At 45.0% G+C, this 23,898-nt stretch overlaps 1 protein-coding gene across 1 annotated transcript in view; it reads right to left on the minus strand.

The window, feature by feature from the left end:
- ZBBX (zinc finger B-box domain containing) overlaps nt 1-23,898 on the minus strand; it is a 1,294,113-nt gene that overhangs the window by 746,915 nt on the left and 523,300 nt on the right. The gene's annotated exons all lie outside the window — the stretch shown is intronic.

The following is a 23,898-nucleotide window of genomic DNA, read 5'->3' on the forward strand; positions in this document are numbered from 1 at the left end:
TAAAGACCTGCTCTGGACGATCAAACATGGTCTTTAGGGTCCGTATGAAACCAACGTAGTCATCTAGGAGAGCGTCACCGGAGTTAACTAGGGGTGTAGCCCAGGTTAAAGCATTTCCGGAAAGGTGAGAGATTATGAAACCCACCTTAGCCCTGGGAGTGGAAAAGTAATAGGGCTTAAATGTAAAGTGAACCAAACATGAGTCCATGAATCCACGAAGGGTTTTTGCCGACCCATCATATTTGTCAACAATGCCGCCCAGTAACACAATTTCTTTTGCAGCTGAATCACGGGATAGAACTAATTGCTTGAGAGCAGCGTTTTCCGCCTTTAAATTCTGCACCTCGGTGGTTAATTCTTGCATACCTCGCATCAGGTCCTGAACGGCCGCTTCCATGTCGACTTCGAGTGCGGTCGGTAGGCGTCTCAAACTGTCAAGGAGTTCCCCCCTTCTCACCTGAGACCAATCCTTGCTGGACTCCATGGGCGGTGTCTTCTTGCGGACAGACCTGGACTTGAATAAGGCTGAGCAAGTCTCTTCCGACTCCAGCGTGCGTTTAAGATTCCGGGATGCAGCAATCCGGGGATCCGGGAAACGAAGAAGACGTGCTGATGGCGCACGAGTCCAGGAAGCAAGAGGAAAGGGAAAGGGGCAAGGAATGGAAGTAGAAAAGCTAGGAACCAGGAAAGCAATACAGCGAACTACGGAGCACACGTCTGATCGCTACTTGGCAATAGCATTGAGACGCGCAGAAGCGCGGGGGTGCGGTCTATTAGTAGAATACGTTACGTCCAACGTATAGATCGCGGAAGGCGTGTCACGCTGGAAGGCCATGTTGGGAGTGTCAGGGAATGCAAGGCCCGTTGCAATAAGGACCAGGAAGACCAAAATGGGCGCGTCCTGTGGGTCCTGACAGAAGTGACCATCATTGCCCCCAACTTGTGAGCAGATCTAAAAATAGTCATGCTTGATGATTTAAGTTTGCATTTGCTTTAATTATTTCTTCGATGGATAGGCTTACCCATAGCAATATCAAGATATCAAATAAGGACAGGAGACAACCAAGCAAAAATACACTACCAAAGGAGGAACCTTACTCCCAGGTGGCTCCAATATTTTAATACTACTCTTGCGAGAGACAAAATGATGAAGAAAATCATCCTTTAACAGTTTTTGGAGGCAATACTAATCCAATGCAAGACTGGTTTTGGTAGCACAATGAGTCCTTGGAATATAAGTGAGCCACCAAAGCCAGCATAACATTAATGAAACCTGTTTGGTCCTCATGCTTAGGCGCACCAATCGATAAAGGTACATATCAACAGAAATATATCACTTGGCAAACTTCCCAGATAAAGATGTATGGCCTTTAAGACCTGGGTTGAAAGAAGGAAATACATGTTTACATTCACCTACTCTTCATTGTTTGAGTTGTGGGGACTAGGGACAAATGTCCCCAAATTGCTCTTGTAAAAAAACTGCCAAAACGAAAAGGAGATAGGAGCCATGAGCTTGATTCAATGAGAACTGTAGGCAAATGAAGAAAAGATTACATAGTTCTCCATTTAGTCAGTGGAAGGAAGACATACACTTGGGTGCCTCAACGGCGGGAGAATGAAGAGAGGGTGAATCCATGTATAGAAAGTGAAGAATCATCAACATGAATATGTTCCTCTCAAAGTAGGCAGCTATAAAACTCCAGATTTCTGTGACTCCAGTGCCAGAAAACTGCTGTCATGCCCACGCTGGTCCAGCCAAAGGACATTCTCAAAAGACCCATGCTTTTTTACTACCTGCATCAAGGTAGAATGCAAATTCTAGCCCAAAGAGTACATGGTCCTTCAAGCACAAGAACAAAATATACCATAAAGGGTGGCCACCATACCAAAACTATGTGATAATTTCATCGTAGGAACTGAATTTGCCAGGTCTGAGTACATGGTGTGAGAACATAAATGAGTATGAACAGAAAATAAGAAAACAATTAGGAGAGAAGAAACTCCTATTCACAGCTAACCAGAAGATCTAAATTCGATCTAAGATCAGGCAGAGACAAAGACTAGTGGAAGATGTAAATATCACCTCTAATTACTGGTTTGAATAATGGCGCTTCATAGAAGCACACACACACAAAGGGCACTACAATGTGAAAAACAAAATCCCAGAATCTTGTAAATAAGGTTACCCAAGCTCAGCCAATTACATGCAGTCCCCAGCATCTCCAGACCTGACCTGAGGTGTTGCTGGTGCCCATGGATGAACACAGGATGTGTATCTGCAAAGAGGTTTTAGCTAACTAAGGAGCAGATCTGGCTAGGGGTGTGCGACACCAGCAGCAACAGACACATTTTGCATGGCAGGGGAGGGCAGTGCTAGAGGAATGTCAAATATGTGGGTAACGCGGGAAGGAAGAAACTTGGTGATGGCAGCAGCTTATGGAACTTACTGTAATCCTTTACTAAAGTGTCGAACACATTTTAAACAAACAAATCTAGAAATAGGGATATTGAACGCCTGAGATGAAACATTCTCAAAAAATTAAGGCCATGTGTACATTGACAAAGATTGTAGTAAACATTTTAATCCGAAGAGATACAAAAAAAAAGTATCATAAATCGAACTAGCTTTGACTAATTAGTTATTTGACAAAACTCTACCACAATGTACTGATGCGTGTAGTGGTACAAGAAGAAACAGTAACCAGATCAAACATGACATTTACACTCCAAATTTTAAATGTTCTATGATAAGAGTTGTTCGCTCATGGCAGCTACATGCAATGGAGTGCTTGTTCACTTCAAATTTTTTTTGAAACACACATTTTAATTTGAATGACTAGCATCAATCTTGAATTGTTACCCCACCTTTTCCATAGGATTGACAAGAGATGTGTATTAAATACACACATTCTTCATATTTACATCAGCAAAGTAACCAGAAATATGTAAAGATATACCATTAATGTGGGTGGTGTATTACTATATGATATATGCTAAATATGTTGACAAATGAGCCATTTAACTTGCATGACTGTTTCTATTAAACACTTCACAGAACAACTTTAATAATCTATTCATCTTATGTTTTGAATTTGAATTCATAAAAAGTTGGAATAATACTTTAAATACATGAAAATCAACCTAAAACAACAACTGGAACACTGCTACCAGAAAACAATACAACACCCAATATGCAAATAGCTATCATGACAAAATACCTCAACAGGCCAGAGGCAGACAGAATGGTCAGAACTGCAACAATGGCAAGTTTAGTTTCGTCTCAAAACTGTGATCATCCGTTAAGTAGTGAATCATTCACAGGCTCTCACCTCCAATGACACATGCTTCAAGAAATCTGGGAGCATCATTAATTTCTGACATGAATATTCATAGCAAGGGAAAATAGTTCTAGAATAAAATCACAATGTTAAGTACTCTGAAACCGCTGGTACTGATAGAGATAGCACCCCCCCCCTCCCAAGGTAAACATGAAATTGCTTTGTCAATTAATTTTGGTGCTTACGCATAGCAATGCCAAACACCTGAAAAGATGCTTTTGTTCCAGCTGCTTCTCAGTTACATGTATATGGCTCACATAATCCTGTTTACACTTCCACACGTGATGCATCATTTTAAACGTGTTGTCACTTTTTTTCCAAAATGCATAGATCTAGAAGAACAAATTACTTACCTTTCAATAGCATTCTTTCTGATGGATGTTCCTCCCATGGATTCCTAGAGGATATCTATCTCGCAGTGCCAGCTGATCTTAAAAGCTTTTCTGCCGCCAGTGGGCAAAGCACGGCTCCACGTCGGCTCCGCTCGACACTTCTATGCCTCCTGCGCTGGTATGTCGTTGGGGCCAGTATATATAGAGGTGCTGCACCCTATGACCTCAGTTCCACCCTTCTTTCCGAGCACCCTGACTCTGGGGGACAGCAGAAGTAAGGTGTTCTAGCTACCCTGAAAGTGGCTGGTAGGGAGGAACGTCCATCAGAAAGAATATTACTGAGATGCAAGTAATGTATTCTTCTAATGGACTCCTTCCTCCCACGGATTCCTCATCTATGATAGATTCACAAAGCAGTACAATGACCTGGAGGGAGGCTAGCAAGAATAAAAGGTTATAGGTCAAAGTTTCGAATCAAAAGGATCAAATGACAAAAGGGTTGAATCAAAAGGACCGAAAACAAAAGGTTCGAAAAAATTTACATTTTGTTTTTTTTGGGGGGGTCCCCCTAACCCCTGTTTTTGTGGTAAAAACCACTTTTTTTTACCTAAACGAAAACCCCAAAAAATATATAATTTAAAAAAAAAATGTGAACCTTTTGTTTTAGATCCTTATGACTCTCACCTTTTGCATTTGATTCTTTTGTATTCGATCCTTTAACCGGACACCAGAATAAAATATAAGGGTTCCTGATAAGCCTTGAGCGTCCAGGGATCATGTAGCTAAACAGAAAAACGTCAAGGCTATATTTAGTCACACTCCCCTCTTTTCTTAGTTTGTTTGTAGCCAGCACTATGCAGACTCTTCAATTTTGCATAAAAATATCTGTTTTTTTCCAGTGCTAACCAATCTTTTATACATCTCTCTTTATAGGGAACACATTTCTAAACAGTTCATTTATACACATTCATTTGGCCAGAAAAAAAGGCCTTCAACATAATATTACCTATAATAAAAACAACATATCATTTTTCTTAGACACAAAGGGCCTGATGACAACTTTGGCGGTAACGCCGGCGGTATTACCGCCGGTGGTATTAGCCCTACCGCCGAACTCCCCAGCGCTAATAGCGCCGGATCACGAGTTTGGCGGTAATGTTAATCCCCATTCCCCAATGAGCCCATTTGGGAATGCCCCATTCCCCATTGGGCTCAATGGGGAATTTTCGCGCTCTTACCGCCGGCGGATTTACCACCGGCGGTAACAGCGCGAATTTTCAGCGGATTTCCCCCCAGCTCAGAGCTGGGGCGAAATCCGCCAAAGTCCTGATTTGGCGGACCCTTAAATCCGGCGGTAATAGCGCGACCGCCGGATTTAAGGGTTACCGCCAAAGTCGTGATGAGGCCCACAATCTGGACACAGTTCAATTAGTGTCACAATTCTAGTTCATTTCCTTAGTTGTATAGGGCCTGTCCTAGTTAAAGCAGTGCTGGTGGTTGCTGTGTAGGAAGGGCAACACAGTGTGTTCCGGCCGTCTCGTCACCAACTGAAGTGAACTAGGTAAGCTGCCTTCATTAGGACGATAACTTAATTCTCAAGTACACCAAAGTGTGTGTAATGTGTCTACAAGGGGAGACAAAGAGGAGGATGAGGGGAGTGAAATTACTTCAAAGAGGACGTGAAATTCCATCTGTAGAATGAATAAAGCAATCAATGGAGCGGCTCCCCACCTTAGTCAGTAGTGGCCTGTCCCATCTTTTTGCGTGTAGGAATCCCTACTATTGGGCGGAGTCCACAAATGGAATCACAATGCATCACCAATCTAAAAAAGTAAAGTGGCTTTTCAGTATATAATAAATAAATACAGAGGTTCAGTTCAGTCCCCTCTATATAGACTAAATTGGGAAACGAGTCCTACCTTATGAAGGGAATCTGCAGCCACGAATAAGACTACTAGTGGGCATCCGGTGCACGTCCCAAGCTTGGGAGTAGGGATCTACCAGCATAAATGAAATGAGTTGCAAGCACACTGCCCCTGGTCTTATGGTGGAACCTAGAAAGTCTATACTTTGGTTCGGGTCCCAGGCAAGGTGACAGAAATCAGTAGGCCAGTGCCCCTACAGTACAAAATTATAGCCATGATGAGGAAGACTATGTCAGCAATGAAATTAGACTATAAGTATACAGCAGAGAGCCGCGCGGCCGTAGCTCGCCACACCACTACGTGTTCTCAAATATAGGCACAGTGTAGTGAATAATAATGTAAAGCACCCATACCGTGTGCACTACAGGGAAAAGTGCATTCCCCATTTGACGGAGTGCCCATCAATTCCACATCGTGTCAATCGAGTCGCGAGGCAGTAGCACACGCGGCAAATCCATTAGTATTTGAAAAAAGGATTCCGCGATATACGCGAGTGACCAGGATTGTGTTTGAATTACTAGATCTGCAATTCAACCCGTGAATTAGTGTTAGAAACCGGACGGCAATACATTATAATACTGTACTTACAATTAGTGCCGTGCAGCAGTCCCATTCAGAAGTTACTGGTTGCAAAGCAACCAGACAACATAAAGACGCTCCTTAAAGGCCCTATCCGGGTGCTGCCATATTGAAGTGGCTCGTCAATGACAAAAGGCATTCACTCACTAGTTTGTATTCGTCATTGGAGACCCAAAAGAAATTATCTTGCCGCGGGTATAAAATCTGCGCAACAGAGCTTTTTATCACTATCTACATGCAATTTGGGGAATTGTTTCTCAGTCCAGCACAATACTGCATCCGTTCGAATTCATTCAACATCCTTGGATGCCAAGGCCTTTCCCATAAATAGTGACATTACTTCAAAAATGCGTTATTCTCTCTGTTCACCACATGAGTATGAGTTATATCAAAATGCGTTCATAGATCTATATGTATCAATTACAGCAGATAATATGAGTACATTTATCTGACGCCAGTGGCCATCATGACCCATTCTAATTGACATAAGACTCTAAAAGCAGTGAGACCAACATAAGAATGCTGACATAATTGCACTCTCTAAAAATGTGTAAGTTTACCATTAACAATCAATTATATAGGTGGTACTTGTGTTTTCAAACTAAGAAAGAAACATTTAGAAAGAAAAACTTAGTTGTTAGTGTCATATCAAAAACACACAAAATGTATATGGATCGTATAGTTTCCATAAGCGTGGAACATGTACAGCATATACATATATTGACAGTCTAACAATGGTTCGTTTTCTGTAATGTGATCTGGGTAGGGCAGTATCCATTGGATCAGTAGGGTCAAAGACCCATGTCTCATGGGCTGATAGAAGTGTGACGTATGGACCATATAAGCAAAAATTGGATTATTCCATTCAACTGAAATGTTCAAGCCGTGTTTAACAGTATTAACATTATAGATCCAGCGTTGTCCTAATCTATTTAGCTGTGCTGCCATATCACCACCCCTGGGCTGAGGTTTTATGGCCTATATGAAAAAACAAACAAGATCTCTGTCCGTGTGTCCCTTGTTTTTATAATGTTCCACAAGTGGCTTGTCAGGTATCTGGTTTCTGATACATGAGCGATGCTCTGATGTTCTTTGTCTCACTTCGCAAATGGTTTTGCCCACATACAATAGTTTACATAAGCATTCAATTATATAGATCACAAATTTGCTCTTGCAGTTCGTGTGATCTCTCAGCTCCCATTTGAGGGTTTCATGCTCAAACCATTTCTTAGCCATGGTAAAGTTACAGGCTACACATCTGCCACGTTTGTGGTGTCCTTGCACAGGAGGTAGGCCCCAGAGTGGCTGCATTCCATTGTTCTCCTGTGGTACTTTGTATGTTTGCATGAGGGTAGCAAGGACACCACCTAAACCAGAAAACTCTGAAGTACAGCTCCGTCAAAACGAGCACCCTGACCAGACAAAGAATCTAAGCAGTATCCAGCACAGACACTCTGCATTGCAGAGGTGAGGTGGCGGCCAACTCTCTGGTGGAGTGAGCCCGGCAATGTTCCTTCTAATTATTTTTGGCTGTGTGCGGCAAAGTAATATTTCTTTGCGGGCTGTGTTTCTGTTATGTGCGCAACCAAGTAACACAGTGATCCAGTGAACTGTGAGCAGAATAAGCATAGCAAGGCGCGCTGTACCTCAATAGGGGTTTCGATGTTCTGTTCTCCTCCCAATGTTTTAATGTTTAGTCTAAAATTGTGACCTTTTAAATCTTATAACGCTAGAAAGATATTTATATTTTGACTTGTTAAAAGATATCTCAGGGAGAGGGTGAGTAGATCCCCCTCCACCTTCTACAATCCTTTAAACAAATGCAATAGAAAAGCTATGCTGGCCTTTGGTGCAATGAGGAAACTTGATTGACTATGATGACTGAAGAGGGAAGTAGTTTAAAATGTATAACACCATGCAACATATCATGCTGTACCTCCAGGGAAGTCAAGCCAATGGTCTTGGAAAATCTCCAATAATGGTGTGGAACAACTTTGTATTATACAACAACCAGCTTGCAAAGATATGAATGTGGGTATATGTGTCCATATGTGTATTCTTCAATGGATTACAGCCAGTGACATTTATTTTACTCTAATGTATATGTAAGTATGCCATTTACAAATAAGAAGGAGACGAGGCCACCAGTTTCATTGAATCATTTGATGGGACACTAGATGTTCCTCAACCGTGCCCATGGTGTAGAAACAAAGTCTAGCTAGGCTTGCACCGTTTAAAACCCCTGTACAGACATGCATTTGCAGAAGAAATCACGGGCGAAGGGGGTGCGGTAAAGAGAGCAGAATTCAAATGCAGAGAAAAGGCTGAAAAGTAGCAAGCTCTTATTGCCATGAAGTCTGGGCATTGGCGCAGTGCGAGCACTCTGTTTAGCTGAGAGGTGAGGGATAAGGTCTGTGCTCAAGATCCTAAAATATGAAATTCCACAATGACATGGCTTTTATTGTTTTATGGTGTGCGGAGTAGTAAAGCGGTTTCATTAATGCCACACTTTTGATAGCAATCTGGGACGACTAATATGGAAGACCAAACACCATCCCCACCCTATCCATGCATCTGAGATGGGCTATTAATGCCAAGTTTTACAGTCCTTTCACTTCGGTGATTCCAAAAGCACCCACAACTTTACAGTGTGCCTACTTACTAAATTGAAGCAAATACCTTCTGTGGCTGGATTCTCATCCCAGCAGAAGCACTAAACTAAACAGTATGTGTGAGCCCTTTCAGTCCGGCACAACTAGAAACAATGGAGGCGCTTCCTTGAAAGTGAAAATGTTGGGTGCGCTTTAACAGCTCAACAGATTTGTCCCGTGAGTGCTAGGGCGCTCAAATCCCACCCAATTCAAAGTAATTTCTATTTTAATTTATGCAGTAAATCAAAGAGCAAGAGCAACGGCCGAACCACATTGCAGGAAAAACCTCAATTGAATTCATCATGGACTAGACACATTATTCAATGTGATGTCCATTGCAGTACACCTACATATCCAAAACACTTTTCTGCATTGGTGAGTGAATACCTAATCACTGATGTGCTCGCTTTCCCCAGTGTGTCCACCCAGCGCACACAGGACAACCCACCCATGCCTGCACACAAGGACCCGAAAACATGACAGAAATGAAGAGGGCCACCACTCACCCTCGTGCTACATAAGCTTTAACCGGAATATCAAGAGGTATGGACGGAGATCGCATTTCAAGCTCGGTTTTTTATCGTTGTATCACAAGGGTGAGTAGGCCTGTGCCATTCGCATTGCCTGCCCTCAAGACAGTTCACACCAGCGTGAATGAACCACCACGCCCGCACCACATGGACAGGCAGGGTCAAAGAAGTTCAGTGTTTAACTCGCTTTAAAAAAAAATCCCTCAGCGATGCAGAAAAGTCCCCTAGATGCACACGTCCATTTGAACAAACATCACACTTAACAATGTGTGTTGCCTGTCACTTAAACTGCACCCTTCCGGGCAACATAGTGCAGCTGCTCCTCCCACTATGTGTCAAACTAGATCGATAGAAGAAAATTTAAATACAATGGGACTCCAACACCCCAAACACTTGCAGGGCAAACGAGCATTGCACCATTAGAACAGGTTATAATATACTTTCTATGTGTCTTATTCTATCCATCAGTCCAGATAGTGTTCAAGTTGTGCCCCTTGAACTATTTAAGCCACTTGAGAAAATCTAACCGCAGTGTGTGTGTGTGCAGCAGTTGCTCTAGCAACACAGTCCTTGGCATCGCAGTTTTAGGTTCGTGAAAAAACGTTTTGGATATAATAGCAACAAAGATGTGTACCATGTGAGTGTACATAAGGCCACCATCTGATTAGTGTGACGCATATTAAGCTTTTGGGACAATGCGGTCAAAGACTATCGGTTGTAATGCAACATGACAAATGTATGCATTTGTAAGATAAATGGTGTCCTATTTCTACACACATGATCTGAATATATATGAAATCTTCTAGTTATCCGCCCCTCCTAATGATAACAAGCCTATGGGCCTTATTTACAAAGTGTTTCCCAGTGGGTGCACCCCATTGAAAACACGTTTTGTAAATCAGGATTTAAGTGTTAATCCTGGAATTTACTACTGTTAGCGCAACCAGTAGTCACTCACTTCACAGGATATAGCAATTTTTGAATGTTTTCTGGGAAGTCCATTAAGTGATATACTGTCTTGCAACAGCCTCACCCAGCCGCAATCCCAACGCTTTGCTAGCTCTCTTTTAATCTCCCCAACAAAGACTTTGCTTGGCATCAGACATCATGATCATGTAATACGCGCATATGCGATCAACGTTGCCAAAGAATAAACACACATTTGCGCCTTCAAAGAAGCACACACCCTGCCCTTAGGAACATCAAACTGAAAAGCCTCAAGTGCTATCGTCTTTCAGCTCTTGAAGTCGAATAGACAATGCAGCTGCAAAAACGCTCCTTGGAATGCTCTATGTAGTCTGTACACACATACCTTTGGATAATGAGGTGTGAAGAAAGGGTCCCACTGTCCAAGGAAGACAGCTCCCTGAAATAATCCCTCACATCGCTGAAGATCTAGGCAGCGTCTGGGCCTGGAAACAGCAGGCTGGGTCACCACTCACAGTGCACAGCTCCAATAACACGCATTACGTACGAGGACTAGAGGAGAAAGACCATTCATTGGCTTAAGCAGCGCAGCACATGCAGACGAGCACTGCCTGTAGCCAATCATATTCCAAGTATTGTATGCACAGCTCCCGATTGGCTGAGCGCATACTGATGAAGGGAGGGCAGGGCAAGCAAATGCATGCACAGTAATTGAGGGTTTTTGCGCGGCCTCAGAATCATAAGTGCGCGGGCGCCCAGCCGCGCACCTTACAGGGAACATTGCCAGAGACCCTCATGGACTTCTTTGCCGGCCTAATCATAGCATTCTGAGATGCAGAGAATGATTTATCAAGACAGGGTCCGTTAAGTAACAGCCCTCCCAGCTTGGGCACCAGAGGAACCAACTAAATGTTGGTCATAGTCTTGAACTCCCTAGTCAGAGAAATGTAGAACTTGAGGGCCCTCAATGCATCCAGCCGGTGGAAAGGCTTGTCTGCCTTAGTAGGATGAGGCGGAGGAAATAAAACAGGAAGATGGATCTTTTGAGAGAGATAGAATTGAGAGACCACATTCGGAAGGAAGGAGGGTCTAACTCTCAAAGTTGCCTTTTCCATGTAGACAACCAAGTAGGGAGGATTAACAGCCAGGGGCTGGAGCTCAATCACCCATCTACTGCCTTGATGGGATGAGACGAGGACAGAAGACAGGAAGATGGATCTTTTGAGAGAGATGGAATTCAGAGCCCACATTCGGAAGGAAGGAGGGTCTAACTCTCAAAGTTGCCTTTTCCATGGAGACAACCAAGTAAGGAGGATTAACAGCCAGGGGCTGGAGCTCAATCACCCATCTAGTAGAAGGGATGGCAACCAGGTAAATTACCTTAAGGTTAAGAAGTCTTAAAGAACAAGACTGAAGGGGCTTAAACGGAGCGCCCATTAAAAATGTCAACACATTTAAATACCAAGCCAGAACTACAAACTGGCGCCGGGAAACATATTGGAAAGATCCTTCAGAAAAGTAATGATCGTCGGGATAGTGAAAAAGGAGCCCTGCTCTGGGGTCCTCTTGAAGACATAAATGGTCACAGGATAACCCTTCATTGAACCAATCTGTAGGCCCATCCGGGCCCCACATCTTCTCCATTATGGACTTGGCTAGAATTGCTTTATACCTCCCCCTCCCCTACCCACTCACATTTAACATGCAATCAAAATCCTTTACTGTGGACTTTATTTCCACAAAAGTGAGTCTTTAAAACGCACAATGTATTACGATAAAAATGTACAATAAAATATATACTTCCAAATACCAACGATTCAACATCTTAAAAGCTAATAAAAGAGGCCAATAACAGTTAATACAAATAGAGTATATTAGCTCAATGAGAATGTCCAAGAGTCTATATTTCTAACATATTTTTGCCATATTCTCATTGCACCTCTCAGAAAATGTTAGTGTCCAAATGCTGGCTGGCACATTACCCTACAGTAGAAAAGATAAAAGCTGGGCAACACTGTGTAAGTCGATTTAACCTTCAAATCGGCAAGATTAATCACTTCCTTAAATCATTGTACTTTTTACAACAACAAAAAGAATGTGAAATGCAGTCTCAGGAACGGTAAAAAAAAAGGGGCACAAAGATACCACCTCTTTTGTGTGTTCCAGTCTCCACCCTATGTACGTTGTATTTATCATCGATCACATTTAACAAAATTCAGCTTGTTGTGAACAGCACAAGCTTAAACATGGGTGCCGGGGGGGGGCACTACTAAGCAGCCAAGCAAAATGGCCACTAAAAAGGTGAGCTCTGTAGCCCGCCACATGCTCCTTTATCAACATCATTGTTGACTGTGATTCAGTTAAACTCCTATTTATTTATACAGGGAGGAACAACGCTCTTTTGATCACAAAAGAATGTGCCATAGATAAGAAATCAGGGAGGCAGTGAGCTTCTTCCAATAGGGTGAGTTTAAATGACATTCTGACCAAGTTGTATATAATACACGGATGCACATACATGGAATAAGGACAACCAACTTTAGACATGTTTATGCGCAGACAGGAGATATGGCCATGTGTGTTAGGTGAGGTCTTAGCTGAGGCTGTTGCTCCGGAGAGCTGACAGGCCATCTTAACAAGTTTCTGGGGAGCTAGATCACTGTAGCAGTGATGAAGCAACTGGGCACAGCCTTCCCTGGCAGTACTCCTGGAATACAGTACTCTGGTGTGACTGTTTGGCCAAAGAAGAGGGCAGAGCAGTAGTGATGACCTTACGACCCAGGGACTTGCGAAGTGTAGGCCTCGGATTCCTGGTTCCTGCGAGTGGTTCAGACCCTACACAGTGGCCTGTTCCCGAGAGCAACCAATCTGATCGTTGCAATCCCCAGTTAGGTACAGGCTTAAAATATCCCGGTGTGGGCACACAGCTTTGGAGAAAGAGGCTGACTGAAGCGGACTTGCAAGTCTGGAACAAGGTGCTTTGACGGCACCCAGGTCTGCCTGCTCTCCAGATGAGTGTATGAGAGGGAGACCACTTGCAACAGACCTGCCTGTTTTACAACGCAAGCAATTTTTTGCAAACGTTAATGGGTAGAGCCCACTGATACATTTCTCGTGGAGATTAAGGTACAAGTTACTTACCTGTAATTCTTGTTATCCAGCATGGGTCTTGCATGGATTTACATTCTCATGAATATTCCTAGTTGTCAGGCTGGGAAACCTTGGTAAAAGAAAGAAAGCAGTTTTGCTTCAAACTCAAAACTGCTTGTCTCCTCTACTGCCTTTCTGTGTCCTTTGGGTCATACTGCCCCCAGCCAATGACACTTGTCCTCCTAAGCTCCACCCCTGGTGGACATCTTCAGATCTGGTAGTGCACGTAACATGGCAGTATGAACCAAGAAGAGCCAGAGAGGTGAAGGAGGGAGGGTTTACATGTGAATCCATGCAAGACCCATGCTTGAAGGAGAGGTCTAAATAAATATCCCCCAGACCCGCCTGGCCAAGATGATTGCCACCAGGAAAGCAGTCTTCCATGACAGAAACTTCAAAAGGGCACAATGCATTGGTTCAAAGGAGACCCCATGAACCTAGACAAGACTATGTTCAGTTCCCAAGCCGAGACAGGAGCACTCACCAGTGGAAAAGTCATGAAGAGACCCTTGAGGCACTCCTTGACGAGCCTGTACGACCACAGAGAGATCTTGCCTGGAGCCCATGTGTATCGGGATTTGGCAGCCGGATGAACCTTGATGGAGGTATGAGCCAGGCCAGCTGTAGCCAGCGAGAGTCAGTATGGGAGGAGCTGCAGAGCAAATACCCACAAGGGAGTGATCTTCTGTGCCCAGCACCACACTGAGAAATGCTTCCAGTTGTGCCTGTAGCAGAAAAAAAAATGTTGAAGGAGCTCTGGCCTTGGCTAGGACCTTCCTGCATTCCAGCTGCAGGGAACAGTGCCCGAATTCTAGGGCTGAAGGAGTCAGGCCGGGAGTCTCAGTGATACCAGGTCGTGGTGCAGGATTGATCCCTTGTCCCTGGAGAGAAGGTCAGGAAGTAGAGGTAGCTGGATGGCTGGAACCACTGACAGATGAAGAGTGTCCGAGTACCAGATCTGCCTTGGCCACGCTGGTGCAATGAGGATCATCCTGCAGCGGCATCGGAGTGTGTTGATCACACGTAACAAAGCAAAGTTCTCTGGCAAAGTTAGTCTATGGTGTCTAAACAGCAGCAAAAGGTTTGGGGGTGTATAACTGGAGTGAACATTACATACAATTATGAAATCTTTCCTAACACACGCCCCTCCCAGACTAAGGACAGGGGGAACTAATCCACCCCTGGATGAGTTTCTTGTTCAGGTTGGTTAAACATTCTGGACAACCCATCAGCATTGCTAACTTGGACACCTGGCCTATGCTCAATACTGAAGTCAAAGCCTTGCAGACTTATGGACCACCTAAGCAACTTTGGATTCTCTCCCTTCATGTTCATAAGACACTTTAGGGGCTTATGGCCAGTTTGCACTGAAGTGGGTCCCATAGAGGTAGGGCCTCAGCTTCCTTAGGGACCACACAACAGAGAAACACTCTTTCTCTACTGTGGATCATCTGAGCTCTCTGTCCTTACACTGGTGACTAATGAAGCCAATAGGGTGTTCCTTACTTACCCTTCTCATCTACTTGTGATAGTACAGCTCCTATCCCAGTGTCAGAGGCATCTGTCTGCACAAGAAAAGGTCTTTGGTAATCAGGGGCCCTGAGAACAGGGGCCTGTACAAGGAGTCTTTTAAGCCTTGCAAGGCCTCCCCACACTCTTCAGATACAAGTTACCTTCTTGGGTTTCTTTGGAGTGGTGAGAGCAGTCAGAGGAGCAGCTATGGTGCCATAGTCTGCCATGACATTTCTTTAGGACCCAGTGAGTCCTAAAAAGGCCCTCATTTGGGCCTGGGTGTTGGGGGTAGGCAGTCTCGTACTGCTTGTACTTTACCGGGTAGAGGCTGTATCCTCCCTCCACCTACTTCATGTCCAAAGTAGACCACTGATCCTTGTCCAATCTGGCACTTACAGGCCTTTATGGTTAAGTGCACCTTCTGAAGAGCCTGAACACAATCCTAAGGTGTTTCACATGTTCTTACCAGGTGGCACTGAATACTGCTATATCATCCAGATATGCAAGACAGAATTCATCCAACCCATTCAAAACATGATTCACAAGCCTCTGGAAAGTGGCAAGTACATTCTTCAACCCAAAATGCATTACCCTGAATTGGTAAAGACCTTCTGGTGTTGAGAAAGCTGTCTTCTCCTTGGCATGTTCTGCAAGAGCTATTTGCCAATAGCCTGCGGTGAGGTCAACTGTGCGGAGGTATTTGGGGGCACCCAAAGTATCCACCAGTTCATCTGTTCTAGGCAAGGGGTGGACATCTGTCTTAGTGACAGCATTCAGAGCCCTGTAATCCATGCAGAACGTCAATTCAGAAGTACTTGCCTTTGGAACTAAAACCACTGGGCTGGACCAAGGACTACTAGAGGGTTCAATCACCCCAAGATCCAACATTTGGTTGACCTCTGTCTTAATGTAAGACCTTACTTTGTCTGACATTCTGTATCCTCTACTTTTGGTACATTCACTGTCTCCTGTGTCAATGTCATGTTTGCACCAGGGTGCCAAACCAGGAGACTGTGAGAACAAGGGGGAAAACTGCCTAATCAAGCTTTTCACCTCTGCTTGCTGACTAAGAAGTCAGGTGAGGGGCCACTTGGACACCCTCAATGGAACTGTCTGAAGGACTGCCTTGTAACAGGTCAGGGAGAGGTTCTGACTTCTCTTCCTCAACATCTGACGCCAGTAGCAGTACAGCGATTTGAACTCATGGGATGAAAGCCTTCAGTCTATTCAAATGGAACACTTTTGGAGCATGTCCAGCCCTTCCAAGGTCTACTAAATAGTTGACCTCACCCAGTGGCTCCACCACGGTGTAAGGGCCTGACCTGTCCTGCAATGCTTGAGGCCTTATAGGATTCATGATCAGGACTTTCTGACCAGGTGTGAAATTGATGAGGGAAGCCTTCTGGTCATACCAATGTTTCACCTGAGCTTGTCCTGCCTTCAGCTTCTCACTAGCCAGACCCATCAGGAGTACCATCCTTTTTCTGAGCCCCAGCCCATAGTCTACGACATTCGTAGTAATGGGGGGAGTGGGCATCTCCCATCCCTCCTTGAGTATGGCTAAGGGTCCCCTTACAGGGTGACCAAACAGAAGTTCAAAGGGACTGAAGCCAACACCCTCTTGTGGTACCTCTCTGTAGGCAAACAGTAAGCATGGTAGTAGAAGAACCCATTTTCTTCTTTGGGGTTCTTCCAGAGCCCCAATCATGTTTTTCAAGGTTCTGTTAAACCTTTCCACTACACCATTTGTTTGTGGGTGGTATGCAGATGAAAATGTATAGGTGACACCACATTCCTTCCACATGGCCTGCATATACTTTGACATAAAGTTGCTGCCCCTTTCAGGGACAACTTCTTTAGGGAAACCAACCCTAGCAAATATGCCAAGTAAAGCTTTTGCAACTGACTTGGCAGTCACAGTCTTCAATGGGATGGCCTCGGGATACCTGGTGGCAAGGTCGACCAGCACCAGGATAAACCTATTGCCTGAGGATGTTTGGGGGTCAAGGGGACCAACAATGTCGATTCCTACCTTCTTAAATGGCACTCCCACCACAGGGAGTGGTACCAATGGAGCTTGGATTGTTGAGCCACTCTTACCAGATTACTGGCAGGTGGCACAACTCCTGCAGTGACTTTCTACTTGCACCCCCATCTTGGGCCAGTGGAAGTGCATGGATAACCTTTGCTTGGTTCTCTTGATTCCAAGGTGACCAGCAAGGGGCACTTCATGCGCCAGCTGCAGGAGGAAGGGTCTTACAGCAAGGGGAAGAACCAACCTCCTATGGTTTCCTTCTGTAGACTCTGTAGGCTCATTGTACAGGAGCCCACCTTCCCAATAAATCCTATGCTTCCCAGGAGGTTCACCCTCAAGCTGGGAGCAGGCCTGTCTCCTTGGACCTTCCAGAGATAGGCACTCACATTGGCCTTTACTGAATTCTTCTCTTTCAGGACCACCTTCCACTAACAAGTCTTTTAGTTCAGGATGGTCATTTGGATCAAATACTTCAGGCAACACCTCTACGTCGTCAGGTTCTGCTGTTTGACCAACTAACTCCGCCTCAGTGGTCGGTGAGTTAGGGGGAATATTCTCTTTCCCTCTTTTGGATTTTCTGAATCCTTTAGCTTTGGGTTTCCCCTTTGGCTGGGGCACTGCAGTGGTCTTGGCCAGTGCTGCCCTTGTTTGAGACCTTGTGCGAGGTCTTTCAGCTGTATCTCCCACAAGCCTTAAAGCTCTGAGATCATTTCCCAGCAAGACCTTTCTTGGGACTTTCTCTTGGATTCTCACTGGAATCCAAACTGCTGTACCACTGAAATTAAGAGTTACAGGTATTACGGGAACATGAGCGGTGGGCATGAGCCAACTTAGTGGGCAACAGAGTAGCTCTGGCAACTTCCTCTGGGTCTACCAAGGTACAGTCCACTACAGTTCGACTACACCCAATATACTTAAGAGCTGGATTATCTACTCCATTGATAGGCACACTGTCCTTAAAGTAGTGCTTGGTATTATCTGGAACCCTAGCATAAGCCTCTGAGACTTTAGGCTCCCAGGAACCCAGGGAAACTAAACCTACCTCAGAATCTATCCCACTGGGGAAGGAATCTGAGGAGAAGGATGCTCCTGTAATCTCTTCTTCCTCATAGGAGGAGAAGGTCAGACTAGCAGAGTGGACCCCCTAGGTTTTGACCTTAGATCTGTGATTCCCCCTTCACATTGTCAGTTGCTCCACAAGCAAAACAAGATCCAAATGGTCTGTTTACATAGGCTTAGTATAACCACAGTTCTGTCTTGGAGGCTGACCGACTACCCTGTGAGTTCTCTTGTGACTTACCCTTATTTTTCTTTTTGTGGCCTTTCTGGGAGGAAGTTTTATCAGATTCCCCACCCTTCTTATCTTTGGAGTTTTTCCCCTGCTCCTGCTTACCAGGATGAGTCTTGTCCTTATGGGACACTCTATGTCACACCCACAAATCTACTGCTATGGCTAGCTTCTTAGGATCTATCTCCTTTGAATCTGCCAAATGCTGCTTAGGCTCAGGGGAACAACATGCAAACTATGTTCCTGACAAGACATATCATACCTTCAAAGGTGGAGACCTTATAACCTTCAACCCAACCAGTAAAATTTTTTAAAGATTCAGTTACATAAGACACCTAAGTACAACCTTCTTTCTTTGTGTACTCTCTGAATCTCTTTAAGTATTAGGCAGGAGTCTTTGCAAACTTTAAGATGAGAGTTTGCTTCAACATTGCAAAATCTGCTCTCTCAGCTTTTGACATTTCCATAATGGCACTGCAGCCAGAATGGGGCAGTCTGCTAAGTTACCGGGCAATTTTATCAGCATTGCCAACCTGTTGAACTTCAAATGCATACTCAAAAGTATTCAGCCAGTCCATAATATCATTCTTTTCATCATAGACACTGAGCAGATCTTTAGGAAACTGTGGATGAGAGGAGGACCCAGACCCATGTCTAGGACCCTTAGATCCATTGGAAACTTGAAACTTGCCCTGTCCTTCTGTGTTTCTTCCTGCTCTATCTTCAGCTTGGCCATGTTAAATTTACGCTCCTTCTGCCTAAACAGCAGTTCTTGCTTCTTGACTTCAAGCATGGCCTCAGCATCAGCACTGGCAGAGGAAACATTGGACATTACATCATCTAAATCCTCATGGGTCCCATTGATAAGTGCAGCGACAGACTTGTCAGTTCTTCCAGTGAGAGCAGCCCCACCACCTTCTGCACTTTCCTCAGGAGCTATGGCACCGAGTTGTGACTCTTGCCATTCCACGATTCTTTGACTCATTTCCATTTTTGTGCCTTGAGCAGGTAAACCCCTCTCAGCACACAGCTTTCTTAATGTTTCAGATTTAGAAGCATTTAAGGTTAACAAGGTACTTGTTTCCATATTGTTAGATAGATTGATGGACTTTTTCAGTTATGCTACAACAATTCACTATGTGTCCTGGGTAGAAATAACTTGAAATGCCTTCACTAGTGTGCAACACTGGATACCTTCAGTCCTATGCCACTGCTGTACACCAATTTGTTAAGATGGATTTTTAAACTCTGACCTGGTGGGCAGAGGTTCAGAAGGCCAGCCTAGTTTCTTGGAACAGGGTAACCTCTGGACCAATCAAGGTAGCTATGGCAGGCGGTCAAGACTAAATCTCAGTGGGGTGGGGGTGACTGAAAGTCCTCAATGAGCACACAGAGCAAGGACACTTACAAATTACTCCCAGACAGGTGTTATATCAAAAATATACAGACATTCATTACAAGGCCTTCGTAACTCAGACCATAGCAAAAGAACAACAGCAATACTAAGTAAATCAACACAACACTATCAATACAATGTATATACAAGACCATTGGGGTCTAAAGGGTTAAATGCACAAAATATGTCGACAACCTAGATGGGAAGGAAACAGGCAGTGCAGGTAGTCTTTAGACCTATTCGACATCAACAACACACCTAACTAAGGCAGTCCAAGCCCTAAGAAGAGAGGAGCCTTGTGCTCAATAGTGCATTCAATGCAAGTCTCTAGCAGCTCAGAAAGGTGGATGAGACGATGAAGAATAAGTTCCCACTATTCAGGGAGGACGACACTTGAAGGCAGAGGCCGTTCCAGAGAGCGGGATGGAGTCGCTAGTTCACACTAACAGTGGAAAGGAGAGGGACCCTCAGGGGCCACTCATGGATAAAAAGGACCCTGTTGCTAGGGGTCTCTGGTTAGTGTTGGAAGTACCCACTGGTCCGAGGTGCACTCGAACCCATAATTCGCCAGTTCAGTCCACTTTGCTTGCAGGTTCGAAGGCAGCAAAAAGGACGTCTCTGCGGCTTTCAGTTCCTGAGATATAGTGAGGATTCCCAAAGGGGACAGTTGCGATTTCTCCGCTCCAGGTGGATGAATCGACCTGGTTTCTCTGCAGCAGGCTTCAGCGGCAAGGGGGTCACAAATGCAGCGCACTTGCAAAGGGTGTTGCCGCGGCAGGGCAACACAGTAACCGCGTATGCTCCGTTCCTGGCACACTCTTCTCACTTCAGACCTGGGAAAGCTAAGTGTACGAAATTCGGTGTGAGGGTGCCGTGGACACGGAGCTAACAGTATACCAAGTTTTGAGGGGCCACCTCGAAACAGCGGCGGGGACAGAGCAAAGCAACTGGGTAAGCTGGTCAGTCCACTGGTTGGCCCAGGGGCACTTCCGAGAAAGCTTACTTGCAGGTTTTGATGAAGGTTCCGAGAATAGTTGGTCCCATTATTCCAATGGGTCGAAGCGTCTTCGCAGACCTTCTAGGACGACCAGATGCAGAGGGGTCCCATGGGACGAAAGCGGGCTCAGGGTGCCAAACCTTGCAGCGGGTCACCAGTGGTTCCTCGACTCAGCTTCGTAGTTTCAGGATACTTAGATCCTATCCTTCGTTCAGTGAGAACTCCAGAGATCGACATGTTGTGGGTGTTTTCAGCCTCCTCTTATCCAAAGTTCCCTTCGCGCCAAAACGGAGAGGACCCAATGGGAGATCTGATCACAAACACACATTCCATACGTGGACCAATCAGGGACCAGGGTGGTCCCAGTCATTCACAGCACTCCAGACTCTCTGGCACCCAGGATGTGTATTGGGGACAGACACCCCAGCCCACAACCTGGAGGCACACACACAAGGCATGCAGAAGGCCGCAAAAGCTTGGCGTTTTGCGGGAAACTGCAAGTCCAAATAAGGACTGATCGGGTTGACTCAACCTGGGGAAGGAAAAGGGGCAAGATGGCCAAAGAACAGGACAAAGAACCTTGTGGCATGGCCATTTTGGAGCCAGGCCACCTATTCGTGCCAAACGCGGTTAACATGGCAGGAAAGGGTTAAAAATTATGCGAAAAGATAGCTGCCACCAGTCCTGTCCATGACACATCTGCACACCTCACAAAAAGTCCATCGGGAGTATCTAGGGCCTTTGGAAAATGACTACAGACCCAAGTACACTGTACTGGAAGGTACATTGGGCACTAAGGACTAAGGGAAACAAAGTCTCCCAGTACTGACTGTCTTAAGGGCTTGTCAGTTTCCCCATAAAAAGTGAGCAAAAGCCCAGAGGAGTGCAGCTGAAGGCTGTGCTTCTCTGGTTCTCTGGCAAAGTTAGTCTATGGTGTCTAAAGAGCAGCAAAAAGTTTGTGGGTGTACACATGGAGGGAAAATTACATACAATTATGAAATCTTTCCTAACACTGTTCCAGTTCAGTCCTGATCCACAGCGTCGGCCATTTTGAAATGGTGGTAATACACATTGGGCCTCATGACGAGTTGGGCAGTATCCCAGTGCTATTCCCGCCGGATACCGCCCCCGCTAATAGCGCTACCCCCAACGGGTCCATTAGCGCCGGATTATGGGTTTAGCGGAACAGGAATTTCCCATTCTCCATTGGGCCCATTTGGGAATTCCCCATTATCCAATGAGGAACTTTCGGTGCAGCTACTGTCGGCGGTATTACTGTGCAGTTATTGCTCTCGGAAATGGGCAAATTCACAGCAGATTTACCGCCAGCACAGAGCTGGTGGTAAATCCTGCCAAACCCGTGATTTGGCGGACCCGTGAATGCAGCGGTAAGTGTTACCGCCACATTTAAGGGTTACAGCCAAACTCGTGATGACCCCAATTAAATAGATGCTGGTCCTGGGCATCTCGCTAGTGCTATCATCAGTGTCCTACACATAAATCAGGGTGTATAAAAGGTACTAAAAACTGTAAATATCTGATGAGACATATTGATTGTCATAGCGAGCTGTACAAAAGAAAGCTGCAAAAATTGTAAATATTTGATGAAACCGATTGGTAAACAGGGGGGTACCCTTCCGCTTACTCAATGGGATGTGAACTTGGGCTGGCAAGCCCTAGCTGATCACTCGTCTTCTCCTAATAGTGAACAATGCCCCACGGCCTGCAGACTGTGGACGATGTGCATGTTGCCATACTAATTCTCGCATAACCACACCTGTGGAAAACAATTAGTTTGTGTACTTTGGATCAGACAATATAGTTTGTCCTGTACTCCTGGTGCTCTGAGGTCTGAACGAAATTCACGTTCCCCTTAGGATAAGCTACCTGTCTTTAAGTGGAAGTTGCAGCCTGTACTACAAGGCTTTTCCAGTGTAGGGTGTTTTCAACAAAAAAAAAATTCTGGATTACTACTTGCAGGCATATATTTTCTTGTGAAGTTTTCATTAACGGCTGAGCTCGTCTCCGGAGATCCCAGTTAGCCTTCACCCTTTTCTGAAGGGCTGAAAGAAAAGGTAAAACAGGGTCTTTCTGGGGATCCTTATCTAAGATGTCCATAAGGTCATCCCGTTCAAAAGGTGCAGCTGGATCTGCCCCACCCAAGGTACTCAGTCCCTTATTCATAAACTGTCTGTAAGACACCTCGGCGTGCTCAGACGATCCAGGCTTTCCAAATACTAGTTCAGAGGAAGTGTCAAGGCCACTTGCACTTTGCAGATTTTCATATAAATCCTTCATTCTTGCCTCCTCAGATATCAAAGCATCAGAAACACTGGGTGTTCTGTATTTCGACTTAAAAAGGTGGAGTATCTTTATTTATTTATTTGTTGGAGATTTGTATGCCGCCTATACAATCTGAGAGCTTATGTTCCTCGAAAATAGATGAAATGGATTTCAAAAACTCTTTCTTTGGAAGAGGTTTGTAAGATTTTTCAATTTCCTTTAAGGACGTTGAAGGTTCCGACACCTTTGACATCTCTAGTACTGGCCTCGACAGGCTCGTACCGCGACTCAAAGGAGTCTTCAAAGGTTGAGGACTGGTCCTCTCCTCAAGTCGAGGCCTCAAGGGCTCTCTACTGGTTGGCAACTTTTCACCCAGGCTCGAGGGCACGCAAGTCTTAGCCTTTTCTTCCTCCTTATTGGCCTTGGTAGGCGTAACTGGGTTGTGGCTTTTCACCTTTTCTTTCGAGGGGGTCGGTGGCCGCCTTCTCAAAGATTTTCAGCATTTGAGGCCTTTAGGCCTCCCATTCAGCTTTTGTTGCTGACTTACCCGGGCTGGCTACTCTGCATTCAGGCGAGGAGTTGGAGGACGAGGACAGAGACTTTTGACACTGTTTCCTTGATTTCTTCTAAGAGAAAGCGCAAGAACAGCTTTGTGAACTAGAATGTCTTTTGGAACGTTAACCTCAGTGGTGACTCACCCTATTCGTCAGACGAACGTCTTTTGGACGGTGTCGTGGAAGGGGACTTCAGGGGGTGCCTACCCACAGCAAGCTTCCTCTTACATTCTTTGAGCGCCTTTCCCGTCATGGATTCACAGGATCCACAGTCAGCCGTCCCGAGGTCAGTGTAAAGACAACACAAACAAATATGATGATGGTCAGTTATAAACATTTTTTGAGACACAGTGGACACATTTCTTGAACCCGGTCTTCGGAGTAGAATTTATTTTTGTTAA

The sequence above is a fragment of the Ambystoma mexicanum genome, chromosome 10 (genome assembly GCF_040938575.1).
Source record: "Ambystoma mexicanum isolate Mex_15411 chromosome 10, UKY_AmexF1_1, whole genome shotgun sequence".
In the NCBI taxonomy this organism is placed as follows: domain Eukaryota; kingdom Metazoa; phylum Chordata; class Amphibia; order Caudata; family Ambystomatidae; genus Ambystoma; species Ambystoma mexicanum.